Here is a 14,664-nt window from a genome sequence, read left to right on the forward strand (position 1 = left end):
GGAGTACTCTAAGTAAAGACAGACAATACAGACAATACCACAGTTAGTTGTGTGGTACATAAGCAAGGGGGGGGACTCACTCTTACCTTTTTTGTTGCCTAGCCATGGACCTTTGGGAAATGGCAAACTTTCCAAGGTCTGCAACTCATGACTCAGTACCTACCAAGAGAAACCAATCAACTGGTGGATCACCTAAGCAAGAGCCTGTCAGACTCTCATAAGTGACACCTGCATCGGGAAGGTTTTCCTTAGCATAGCCAAAGAATGGGGTCTACCAGAGAAAGGCCTTTTTACCACCAAAGAAAACACTCACTTGAGAAAATAATTTGCTCAAGGACCAAAACAAGGCCAGCCTGGAAGACAGGTGCCTTTCTACCCCTTGGACAGGCCTATTTATTTATGCCTTCCTTCAGTACTTTTGCTCTCCAGGGTACTGCTGAAGATAAGAGAAGAAGGGCCAAGGTTCATTCTAATAGCCCCAAATTGGACAAGATAGCACTGGTATCCTCTGCTCAGTCTACGGAAGAAGAACCCATGCTTGCTGCCCCAATGAGTGGATCTATTAACACAGAACAAGGGCACCATCATACACCCCAGCCTGAGCACTTTCAAACTGACAGCTTGGATGATACCTTCATCCCTTGGAGGGGGCCAAGCCTCAAAAAACAGGCCCTGGACATTCTAAAAGAAGCCAGGAGATCTAGCACAAGAAAATGTTACTGCACCAATTGGGAGAGATTCACTATATGGTGCAGACAAAAGGGACAGAGCCCTCTTCAAACCCAGCTGCCTCTGATACTTTCATACTTATCACGATTTTTGATGAAGGACTTTCTTATTCCCCTATTAATTGCTGGAGTATGAATTTTTCTGCTTATCTGCCTATTCAACCTGCCCTTTTCCTTCCATTCTTTCATGAAACTGTTCTTGAGTGGGGTTATCCACATGAGCACCCTGAGAAAACCTCCTGTTCCCCCATGGGATGTCAGTTTCATTCTGGAGAAGCTCACCACCTTTTGAGCCAGCTGTCTCTGCAGACATCAAATTCATGACCTGGAAGACTGCTTTTCTGCTAGCTATTGCTTCAGCTAGAAGGGTTTTAGAGCTTTAGGCTCTTGAGTATGGAACCTTTCATCACTTTTCACATTGGCAATAGTCTTAGGACCAACCCTTCATTTAAGCCTAAAGTGGCTACAGGGATCTCTTTAAACCAGATCATCCACTTGCCTACCTTCTTTCCAACTCTCAAAACAAGGGGGAAAGAATCCTCCATACTTTGGATGTGCATAGACAACTGCACTACTACTTGGACAGAAAAAAAATGCCAGGAAGTCTGGCCAGCTTTTTGTGGCTTTTGCCTGTAACTCTGATGGGAGACCAGTTTCTAAACAAACTATCTCCAAATGGATCTCCCGCTGTATCTTGTTTTGCTACAGCCATCATGGAAAGAAGTCCCGAGGTCACATTCCACTAGGGCTACTGCTACATCCATTGCCTTTCTTAAAGGGGTGGCCACTAAGAACATTTTGGAAGCTGCTACGTGGTCCTATGTGAATAACTTCACAAACATTATCGCCTTCCAAACTTCTCAAAGTCTAGAGCTGGCTTTGCCAGTGCCATTTTGCATGGCATCTCCTGCTCTCCATAAACTTTCCATTCAGTTTTGAGAATCATCCCATCAGCTGTGTACACTTACCATAAATGTAGATGTTCAAGTGTTTTCACTGCTGCAGTGTTCTTTTCCTCCCTCTTTTCTGTGTTACCATATGGGATTGGGTGGTTGTTATTCTCTCTACTTACAGGTTGTTCCCCCCTCCTCTGTACATACTCTGGAATTTATGAGCTTAGCCCTTGACCTTCTGGACCTGTTATGGGGCATTATCTGTTGGGGCAAGAAAGTACTGAGGTTATGGCACTGGCTGACTCCCTTTATACCCAGACATCTTGACACTAGTCAAGGTGTCTGCTAGCATCAGAAGGAGGAGAAAATTCTCTGGTAATTAGACTGGCCAAGGACTTCCCATTAGTTATGACTGCAACAGTGAATACATTTGAACTTCTACATTTATTGTAAGTATGCATATCTGTATTTTCTATGGTCCCTAACCACTGGATCAACTTCCAGGGGTTTGTTGTCGATGTGATAGCTACAAGGGACTTCTTGCATGCTAAAAGATACTGTTACACATTTATTGGCGTTTAACTTTAGTCCATGGTTTTAATTTGACATTGGTTTGAGAAAGGTCCTCTTGGAGGATCAAGGTAACCTCTGAGAAGTTTATGACTCTAATAAGCTTACAATCATCTCACACTTGGTCAGTCATAAACCCGTAATAGTTGCTTTGACCTCTGAGAAGTAAATGCTAAAGAGGAGTGGCCCAAGAATGGAACCATGGGGTACACCACTAGTGACAGGTCTTTTGGAGAAGGAAGAGTGGCCCGCTCTAATTTCCTGGGTTCTATTTGTGTGCCAGTTTGCTATCGAATGAGTTGCATAGGGTTTCAATTTTAGCTGGGATAGTTTATCTGATACCAGTGGTGTGGGATGGTGTAACACATTTGAGAGCTCTAGATATATGGTGTGTACTGATTTGCCCTCATGTCTTGCTTCAGTAACCTTCTCAAAATCAACCAGGTTAACTATGCAGGATCTGCCCTTAACCAAACCGAACTGGCTTTGGTCAAAGGTTTGTAGGTACCCTGTGTCCTTATTTATTCCATAATGATGCTTTTCATAGCATAGGGAGGACAAAAAAATGGTACAATTGGAGAACCGTTGGTGTTTGCCCTTTTTATCTACCCTTTGCTTGCTTGGTTTTCCACCATGTGCTAGTTGTGGCTTGATGCACACACGGACATGGAAACTTGTAAATTCAGTCAGCGGTGTACACCCCCACAAAAGCAAGGTAAACACTGTTGCATGCTAATTACTGCATAAAGGCAGCTGAAGTGCATGCTAATCAACCAAGGGAGCACATTGGAGCTATTCAACAAGCTATAAAGAAACCATGTAGACTCTGTGCTGGTGTTCCCATGCCAATTTCAAAACATTTGGAATATAGCCATGGAAAGGAGGCTACATGGACAGAATAAAAAGTAAAATGTGTGAATTTGTACAGAACACATGTGACAGTAAGCTGGATGCAACAAAAGGAAAAGTAACAACAGCAGCATAAATCCTTTTTTGTGCAATAACTCAAATGCAGCTTTTCTCCCCACCCCCAAGTTAAACTTGTAAGTAATACAGACATATAAAAGTGTGTGCTAATAAAAATAATTATAACAAAACATTAAACAGACTATTCATAGTTATATGTCAGCATATACAAATGTGGGTGATAAAATGCAGGCATATCATCTAAAAATCAGTACTCTGTGTTCAACACAAAAAGAAATCCAGTTCCCTTTCAGTTTCCCTAGCTATATGGTTGCCTTCTGGTGCAGATTCAAGTCTGTCAGCACTATGAAGATTCAAATGAGGTCTAAACTCATTAGAATTGCTGAATCCCAAAAAGTTGGATCTGTGTAGGGATGTAAATATAGTGCAGGCACTCCCTCAGTGTTTGTGTTTAATGGATGGCAACTGTGAATGTTTACACCAGGTGGATGTGTCAGATTAGACTTAAAACACATACATCTGTCAAGGTTAGAAAAGCAATTAAGCAGAGCAGAATTTGCAGGTTCTGTTTCATTAACATGCAACCTTATCTTCATTTGTGTGCAAATTGTGTTTTCTCTGAGTATTTTATTATTTTTTGGCCATTGTTTGTGCAGTGCGGCATTTAGTGCAATCATGGGCAGCGGAGGAATGAATGGAAGATTTGGTTGTGCTTATGTTGTTTGCATGGTGTTGCATGATGGGCAAAAGGGAGACATTAAGAATGACTAGTACATAAGGGAATGTCATATAACTATTCCAGTGGCAGCATTGCTAAAGTCTGACAGTTAGTACTGACACTGTGAAATACACCTGGTACTTAAGTGACTCTGTGGTCGCAGGTGCTAATGCAGTGATGCATTCCTTTTTATGGCTAGATGGAAATGGGTTGGAATACATCTGTATCTAATACCTTTAACTACTTTTGCTTTACTGTTGGTGCACAATGCACATCATCGCATGATAATGCATTAAAGAAAGGAAATGGGGAAGATAGGGCAATGGTGAAATGGGGATGCTAAAGTCTACCAGTTAGTGCTGAGTCTCTGGAAATACACCTGCTACTTAACTGACTCTGTGGTGGCATGTGTTGATGCAGTAATACATTCCTTTTTAGGGCCAGATGGTACTGGGTTCAAATACAACTGAATCTAACACTTTTAAGTAATTTAGCATTACCATTGCTGCATGTTGATGCACGATGCACACCACCATGCAATAATGCAGTAAAGTAAAGAACTTGGGAAGATAAGACAGTAGTGAAATGTGAATCAAGCAGAAGAACAAAGGGAAAACAATACAGGAATGTGCAGGAGGGAGGTAGGAAAGAACCACAGATATCCATTTTTTTCAACAGTAAAAACTGATAATATATGCAGAATATTAGCTGAATTTGGAATGTCACTTCCAGAGAGAGGGGTAACCACAACACAATCATGTTGTATAGCCAGCTGGACTGAATAAAGTGTGACTCGTGTGTGAAAAGGAGAGCTATGTATGGGACTTTTTTTTGTGGGGCAGGTGCCATTTTTGGAGAGAGAAATGTTAGGGAAAGGACATAGGTACATCTGGGTCTGGTAAGTTGAGTTGGTGGGGAAGCAACTGCAGACAAGACAAACAAAACAAGACACAGGGATGGTGATGGACACAAGAGGTCGGTGGACACCATGGATGGGGTGAGGGTGGGGACATCCAGGACCCATGGATGTTAAGCTGGTTGACAGTGAGAACTGAGTCCTCACCCACAGGATAGTCATCACTGTGTGAGTGCTCGATGTCTCCTCCTCCTACTGGTCTTACATAAAATGAGGGAAAGCAGGCCCTCAATCTGGTGTAGGCATCCACCAACAGGGCAGTGCACAATCCTGTGCACCATCACTAGCAGTTCAGCATGGGTGATAAACTCACCACCCCTGCCACTGCTCCCAGAGGGAACCACTAGCCTGCCCTCTGTGGCAGAACTACCTGAGGGGGCAGGTAGTGCTGGGGCAGCAGAGATGGTGCTGCCAGGTCAGGTCCCAAATGTGCTGAGCAATGGTGCTGGGGCTGGTGGAATGGGGGCAAGTAGATCTTATGGGGCAGACCTACCTCGCTGTGCTGTGGAGCATTTCCTGATGTGGTACACATGGATGACATGGACTCATTTTGGTGACCCATAATAAAATAAAACAAACAAGAAAAGATAAGAGTTGGGATGAGAGAGAAAAAGAGGATATAAAGCAATGTCAGGAGTATAAGGTTTGCAGCTCTGAGAACACTGCTTGCCACTGCAAACTAGTTGTCCTGTGTGCAACTAGGTATTGGTGACATTTCAGTTGTGCTTTTACAGGATAAATGTCACCTAAACTGTCTGTGTCTATACAGGGCACTGCCAAACAGTTGACTGGAAACTAATAAGGAGATCCTGAAAATTTATGGATGAAGTATTTAGACAGATTTTCTGAAGTTAGAAACAAATTAAGCAATACTTACTGAAAACAAAGACTTAGCTTGTCAAGAATGATGAAAAGAGGGGTGTCACCTGAATGACTCCTACCTGACTATTACTAGTGTTGGTCTCACCACAGCTTCACTCTGCTCAGATGTAATGCTCCTTTGCTTCTTCTCTCACAAGAAGCAGACAAATTAGCACCAATCCCAAGATGAGAAGCAGGTCATATCCTGTTTGGAAATCCACAATCTTGACCCAGATGATGCAAGACTCTGTAGGCTTGTTGTAGCCTTTTTCTGGTAGATGCCTTGAATAGCAACCAAACCAATCAGGAATCGCAAGCACAGATACTCACTGCCCAACCAGAAACAACAATGAATCAATGCAATCTGCTCCTTTTGTCACCTGGAGAAGAATATAAGCACAAATTCCAAGCTGTCACCTATGAAGCAATTAGGCTTTTTGGTGATCAGCAGTCTCCAGAAAATAAATGTCTCTCACCAGGAGAACAGGAGAAAACAGAAGCACTAATCCCAAGATGACTATTGAGAGGCAGAATGTGAGCTCTCCAATAATTGGTGGTCATGTGATATATGTTGCATATTTTAAACAAAGACCGAAAAAGATGATTAACATCCTAAGCACTGCAGTGTGCACTAAGTAATTCAATATGAAGGAGAGGGTAAATAAGCCAAGAGGAGAACCACTAACATTAAAAGAGCAAGATAGACTGAAAGGGGGTGGGCACTTTTTATTCTGGTTCTATAGAATACAATGGGATGGTCAATAAATTTAAATAGTTGAAGGGGAGTGATTTCACAAAATGATAATTTTTCTGCTTACTCAGAACAGACAATGAAAGTGGAGAGGGAAAGAAATATGTGGTCAAATTAACATAAGGGGCAGGCAACTAGAAAGACAGTTGAGTTTAACAACACAACAGCACTGGGGTGTGAGGGTGAGTAAAATTTATGTGTGACTCAAAACAGATGCAGCTGTACTCTCTTTCTTACTTTTAATGTGCAATTAAAAGCAGAATGCAAGTAAAATTCAGTATAAAGAAACCAACTTACAACATACAAAATAGGAGACAATGAAGTAATACAAAATACAAGACAGCAAAATCAAGCTAACCTTTCTCTCACAGCAAGTTGTAGCAGAGTCTGGGTGAGCTTTTCCCAATAAAGTATGGAGTAATTAGCTTGGATGGACAATTTCCCACAGGCAGTATAGGGCATTTCTTCATGTTTTAATCCATGGCTTTGGCACTAGTTTGTCATTATAGCTACTTTTACTGACAGTGGCTGTAAGGGTTAGAAGAGCAGTGTTACTGCTATGGGAGGTATGGAAACCATGTTGTGTGAGGGACAGGAGTTTTTCTAGCAAGAAATAGTTTAGCAACTGTTTCTGTGTATACTTTTCACATATTTTTGAGTGTATGGGTTCAGCCAAATGGTTAAAGTCCTCATCTCATAGACCTTGAGTTACTGGTTAAGCTTAAAATGGCCCTTCAGGCCAATTAGCCCACTATTCTCCTATGAGCATAAGATTACTATAGGTCTAAAGTTAGCGATGTCTGTTGAATTTCCTCTTTTGTGTAGAAAGATAATGTGTGATGTTTTTTTCCAGAGAGAGAGGTAACATGGGATTCCTAGACTCATCTATTTATAAGGATTAAGACAGGATGGACAATGCTATTGGCTGCTATTTTAGATACTTACTTGGAAGGTCATCAGCTGAAGCTGAGCATGGTTTGAGTTTAAGAGTTGTTTTATATAGCATGAAGGGACAGGTTTGAACGTGAAAGTGGATGCAGTGATATGTGGCTGTTGGGGAGAGGAAGGATTAGATGTGAGAATCCTTGGTTAGGGACACAATAATGCCTATGAAGTAAGAGTTGAATTCTGTTGTATTTTGAGAGGTGAGTTATTGAAAGAGGGATTCGGGTTGAATTTTTGGTCAGGGTGTCAGATTTCTTTAATGGCTGACCCAATTTTTTAGGTTTGTGTTAACTATTGTTCCGAATGTTGTTGTAGTACAATTTTTTTTCTTTACTTGCTTTTTAGTAACATTTTCAAGATATTGTGATGTTTTATATTTTTGCCATTTTTTCATTTTTTTCTTTATCGTGCATTAACATTCTATTTTTTTTCTATAGCCAAACTGCATAATTTGCTTTTAATCTCTTCCTTGTAGGGGGTGCAAGGCTATTTAGGAAAGTTGCACTGAATTCACTTACAGCATCATGTAAGAGTAGAATTTTTAGGTTATTCCAATTAATAGATGATAGGGTAATGAATATGTCTGGGCTAAACTTGGACAGGTTGCATGTTTTGTAAACATACTATTTAGATGGATGTGTGAGATGTCTGGTTTAATTTCTTCAAATCTTTTGGGTTTCTAATACCATTAACGGAATGGACCCCATTCCTAAGTCAGGGTATAGATACAATCTTTGATGTTAGCCAAAACTGCTCTTCGCAGCATCCACAATGGGCCCATAATTGACTTCTTCAATTCATAATGAATTACATGTATTAGCATATCTAAATATGACTGTAGATTCTTTTTAGACCTACTGCTCCTGTTACTACTACTATTGCACCTGTCTGGGTATTTTCCTCCACATTGCTCTCATTTCTGCTTTGTAACTCTTGATATGTTGTGATTTTGTGTTTTGCTGTATGTGAGACACTGTAACCACAATGTGTAGCAATTTCAATGATGAATGCTATTTGTCTTTTTTTTTCATGAACTACTATATTTGTTTTTCTCACATCTATTTTTTGGACTGTTGGTAATGGGTGATCCCATATGATGTACACTTCATCATGCTCTATAATGCTTTGTGGTTCATGTTTCCAGTGCTTCTCAGCCATTTCTATATTGTAGTGAGTGCATAATCCCAACACAACAATCTTTCCACATTATTGTGCCTTTCAGTGTACAGGCCATCTGCCATGAGTGTATTGCACCCAGCAACAAGATGAGCGACTACTTCAAATTATTTTTTACAGAACCTACATTTGTCTGCTTCTCTCACATGTTCAATGGACTTTGTAAACCAACATGCATGTAGTCCACTATCCAGGGCTGCAAATATTAACCTTTAATTTTTCAGTTTCAGCTCACCTGTCCATAACCATTCCTGTGTGAAATCTTGATCAACAGAAGTTCATAGGTTCACAGATGTGTACTAGGCTAATGGCCCTGGAGCCTTTACAAGCCTGCCCATAGGATTACCCTGGCATCGTGCCATCAGACTTTAGTTCCTAGTGCCTCTGTCGAGCAGAGCCACTGGAGTGATTCCTGGGGTGAATTTTCTATTTCCCATCCACTCATCAAGATTTCTCTTGAAGAGGGCCAGTGAGGTGCTCTGCTTGACATGTATGAGAAGTCTATTCTATAGCATGGGCAGTCTCTGGGTTATGAACCTGTCCCTTCATCATGTTCTGTTGATTGTGGTAATGAGGTTGAGGTCTCTGGAGCATGTGGTGTGGAGGGATTGGGATTTCTTTCGATATAGCATTTCTAAAAGAGCTGGGTCAGACATGGCTTTGTAAGTCAAGCAGAGATTGCCTCTAAGTAGGCGATGAGACAGAGAATAGTTGGAGTTTTTTGAATCGGTCCATACAGGACAGGTGTTTAAGGCCTAGGATCCTCTTTCTGAAGTACTTTTGTGGCCACTCCAGTTGTTGCAGGTGTCTAGTGAGGTACATGCCAAATGGGGCACTGTACTCAATGACTGGCCTAATGAGGGAAGGGTAGAGGGAGACAATGACCTCTTTCTTCCTGGATGCAAAACCCTTAGTAATGAGATGTGCCACATAGAAGGACTTTCTGACCACAGTGGAAATGTGGTGGTCAAAACAGAGGTTGCTGTCAACCTGTGTTCCTAGATCTCTTATAACGCCTTCTGTGTTCAGTGGACTACCATAGTTGTGGCAATTAAAGGGAACCAGGTTTTTCCCAAGGGAGATGACAACACATTTTTTGGCATTGATCTTAAGGCCTTGGTTCTGGCACCAGTTGGTCTCATTGAGGCCTTTCCGTAGGATGTCAAGATCACTTGGGGAGTTAATAATAGCTCCCAACTTGCAATCATCTGCAAACTTTGTCAGCTAGAGTCCCTTTGTGTTGGCCTGGACTTCAGAGAAGTAGATACCAAAAAGGAAAGGACCCAGGACCGAACCATGTGGGGGCTCCACTCAGGACTGGTCTACAGTCTGACTTGGAGTCAGGTACTTTCACACTCTGGGTTCTATCTGTGAGCCAGTTTGCAACCCACCTAGTGATTTAGGGGGTTGATGCTTAGCTTAGTGAGTTTTTCTATGATTCCTGATTGGGGAATGGTATCAAAGGCCTTGGCCAGATCAAGGTAGAATGTATGAACCACCTTGCCTTCATCCACAGCTCTGGGGACTGACACAAAGAAGTTGACCAAGTTGAGCTGGCATGATCTACCCTTCAAAAAACCAAACTGTGTAGGATCCAGAATTTGGAGATTCCCTATATTCTTGTTTATTAGGTCCATGATGATGCATTCCATAGATTAGCATATCAGACTCATCAGGCTAATGGGGTGATAGTTCCTGGGGTCTGTAGTCACTCCTCCCTTGTGGAGAGGGATGACTGTAGCAGTGTGCCATTCGGTGGGGACAAAGCCTGAGGTGAGGATGTGACTGAAAAGGGCACACAGGTGAGGTGCCAGTTCTCTCTGTAGTTCATGTAGAACACAGCCAGGGATGTTGTCAGGTCCCACAGAAGCTGTATTCTTGGTCTTGGACAGTGCTGTTTTAACCTGTGCAGCATACTGGGTGCCTGGCAATCTACTCATATTGTGATTGGTACTTTGGGGGGGGGGTAAAGTTGGCACTGAATTTGTCGGCCAGTATATTGGCAATATCTGTTGGCTTGGTGTTGGAGGTACCATTGTGCAGTAGCTCAGAGCAAATCTGGGTATTGCAGTGGAGATTCTTTACATAATTATAAAAGGCCTTGTGGTTGTCTTTACTATCTGTTGCAATACTGTTTTCAAAGCTAGCATTAGAGGATTTGATGAGAGATCTCAACCTTTTGTTGAGTCTGATAAGGGGTTTTTTCCAGTCTTGGGACTTCACCTTATTCCGCATCAGTTTCCTCCTTCTGTTGTAGAGTTTGTTTATGGCAGGGGACAACCAGATTGGCTTCCTTTTTTTTTTTTTGAGGATAGTGTCTTGGTTCTATTGGGTATGGCAAGATCCATGCATTTGTGTACATGTTCGTATAGTGCACTGGTGTATGATTCGGTGGTCATGCAACTATTCTCCATTTGCATGGGTGCCATGAAGTTAGCCACCTCTGTTTTTAGGAGCCCAAAGTTAGCTTTCGAGAAGTTTTTCATGGTGGTTACCTTTGTGGAGTTGGGGGAATGTGGATTTCCAAGGTGATTAGTTTGTGGTCGGATCTAACTAGGGAGGAGACATTTGGTGTAGGGTAAGGGTCGCCCATGTTAGTAATGACCAGGTCAAGGATGTTGCTACCTCTAGTGGGGGTAAGAATGAGCTGGTCCAGTGCATTGGAATTAATAAATTCCAGAAAGCATTGGCAAATGTAGTGGTCCATGAATAGTTTAATTTATTTATTTTATTTTATTTTGCCTCTAGACACACCTCTTACTTCTTCCACCCAATCATACTCACAGCCTCACAAATTGTGTACCACCCTACACTTAGCCACACCTACTTACCTACTATAACCAGCCCCACCCCTCTCTCACTAACACACCTAAAATATCACAACCCCTACTACTTGCCATACACTCCCACAGTACTTCCACCTACAACACACCAGTAAACCACATTCAAACTTACAACTATTTTATCATGACTACAACTATCCTCCAGTCACAACTGAAATTACCTATCTCCTTCTTACTATTATTCCTTCTCATTACTACCTACTTCCTAACCTCCTATGAACACTCCATAACTGTTTCTCTCTCACTTCCCTCAAAACATACCAGTACACCTGCAACATCCCCACCTCTATCCTTCTTACATACCTCCTCACAATCCATCTACCTACTTGCCAAATACCATAGGCTATTACACTGCAAACTACTACAAACTAAAACAAAGAAAATATTCGACACCTTCCTAAAACATAAACTTGAAAACTATTTTACACTACTCCATCTACTACTAGATGGTGACATACACCCCAACCCAGGCCCTCAAGCTACTACTACCAAAACACACAAAAATCATATCAAACTCTTCTCTCTTTCATCCACTACACCCTCTAACTTATTATCCTTGGCCCATCTCAATATACGTAGCATCTGTAACAAAATTAGTCAACTCCATGCCCTATTAGAAGTACACAAATTTGATATTCTATACTTATCAGAAACTTGGCTAAAACCTTCAATTAAAGACATTGAAATTACCCCACCTGGATATAACATTGTTAGACTTGATCGCACCTCCAGGAAGGGAGGTGGAGTAGCTATTCTATATAAAACAAACCTGAAGCTTACTCTTCTTGACCTTACCCTTACCCAAAACAATAATGTTGAAATAATCTGCTCCAAAATTCAAATTAACACTACTAAAGCAATAAACATCATCTGTGCATACCTCCCCCCTGGAAATAACATCCCCACTTTAGAACAACTTCTTGAACAACTCTCTAATAACCTCCCTCAAGAAACACTATTCCTTGGGGACTTTAACATTGATTGGAAATCTTGTAACAATGCTAACCCTACTTCCCATATAAACCTTTATGGTTTCAAACAACTAATTGATAGTCCCACTAGAATAAATAATAAGAGCAAAACAGAAACCACCTTAGACTGGATTCTTACAAACTCCCCCCTACAAACCTACCAAACTGGCATCCTTCCTGATGACCTTAGCGATCACTCCCTCACCTATGTCATTAGAGCTAAAACTAATCTAAACTTACCTACCTCTCATAGAACACTATATTCAAAAAAACAATTTAATCCTGAACAGTTTCAAACAGAACTTTCACAATACAACTGGACCCCTCTAAAACACCTCTCACTTAACAATGCCATTGAACATTTCAACTCAGCATTCCTTGCAATCTTAAATCAACATGCCCCAAGTCGTACCATTAGAACAAAGACCAAAACAGCACCCTGGCTAACCTCTAATACTAAACAAAAAATTATACTCAGAAATAAATCTTGGAAAAAAATGGCGTTCCTCTAGAAACCCAACAGATCATCAAACCTTTAGAGAGCTCAGAAACAATACAAAAAAAGCCATCCTTTCAGATAAAAAGGATTATTACTTTGAACTTCAGCAATCCACCAAAAAAGAACCAAAAAAGTTCTGGTCTACTATCAATAATCTACTTACCCCAGGCAAAGTAGTTACACCCAACCCACAGCATTTAGACCCTGATAATCCCTCTTTAATAGCCAATAACTTCAATACCTTCTTTACTACTTCCATACAAAGTCTAGCTAACCACTTATCTCCTGATGCTTCCCAACTGCTCTTAAGTAACATCAACAACTCCCTTCTTCCCCTTCAACTTCAACCCATACCCACCTCCTACATACAATCTCTTTTACAAAAACTTAAACCCACTACCCCCTCAGCAGATAAGCTTCCTGCTGAATTCTTTCAAGTAGCAGCTAAAGCTATTGCCTACCCTGTTTCTATCCTAATAAACAGATCCATAAAAGAAAGTACTTTTCCAGCAATCTGGAAGATATCACACATCATACCCTTACACAAAGGAGGCAAATCCACTGACCTTTCAACTGTAACCGTAACAACAACAAACTAACCTCTTCTCTTTTCCTAGACCTGTCAAAAGCCTTCGACATGGTCAACCATACACTTCTTCTACACATATTAAAATCCCTTGCCTTGGATTTCTCTTCCTTAACCTGGTTCTCATCCTATCTTGAAAACCGACAACAAGCAGTACTATGGAAAAATTCTCTATCTGCTCTACTACCTATCTCTTTTAATGGAGGGGTAGTTGAAGTCACCCAGTATGAGAGTGTTAGGTTGGACCCTAATATTCTCCAGGGTACTTAGGAATGTGGAGTGTGAGTCTTGGGACATGGTTGGGGACCTATAGCAGGCTATGACCTGAATCGCTGTCTTACCCAATGTTAGCTGCACCTGAAGTATCTCAGATGCATTATGTTGGACTACCAGTCTGGAGGTGTGTGCATCCTTCATGAATATGGAAACACCACCACCTTTGGAGCTTCGGTGCAAGTTCTGGGGTCGAAAGGTGTGGAATGAGTTATAGCCTGGTAGTGCATGGGTGCTTTCTGCTGCCTTGAACCAGGTCTCTGTTACAGCACAAATGTCAATGTTCTCCATTTTAAGGAGTGCTTCGAGAGAGTGCATTTTGAGATTTAGACTTCTAGCATTGAGCAGCATGACCCTCACATTGCATTTGTTTGTAGCTGTTACGGTGGTAATTTGGGGTTTGGAACACTGCCTAAAAAAGGCACAATATGGGTGGCAAGAGCCTTGGCCAGTATCCGGAAGCCCAGGGGTGACAGATGCAGACAGTCTCTGGCAAAGCATCGAGGTCTGTCAGTCATATCATCCCAGGCAGACAGATACTGGATCCCTTTAGACTGACACCAGAAACTTAGCCAGTTCTTGAAATCAATCATTTTCTGCTTGTACTGTGGTATCATTCTGGGTGATGGTAGGATGCTGCTCAGGGCTAGGGTCATAACCACCTGGGCTACATAATCTGAGAGCTCCTCCATGTCTCTTTTCATGTAGACCAGGGAGGTACGTCTTAGGTCATTCACACCCCCATGTACAATGGCACTGTCATATTTGTACCTGTTGTTGAAGGATGTGAGTGTGTGCATTATGTGGCAGATCCTGGTGCCTGACAGGCAACTGACTGTTACTTTTTCTTTATTCAATCTAGTGAGTGGGACATCAGTGTGCTTCACTATTGAGTCACATATAAGTAGTGTGTTGGGCATGCTGTTTTGCTTTAGGGGGTTTGGTTGAGTGGCACACTTTTTAGGACAGTCATGTGTCTCGTGATTAGTGTTGTATTCTGGTGGTCA

The sequence above is a fragment of the Protopterus annectens genome, chromosome 1.part1 (genome assembly GCF_019279795.1).
Source record: "Protopterus annectens isolate FY-2018-M chromosome 1.part1, PAN1.0, whole genome shotgun sequence".
NCBI lineage: Eukaryota > Metazoa > Chordata > Ceratodontiformes > Protopteridae > Protopterus > Protopterus annectens.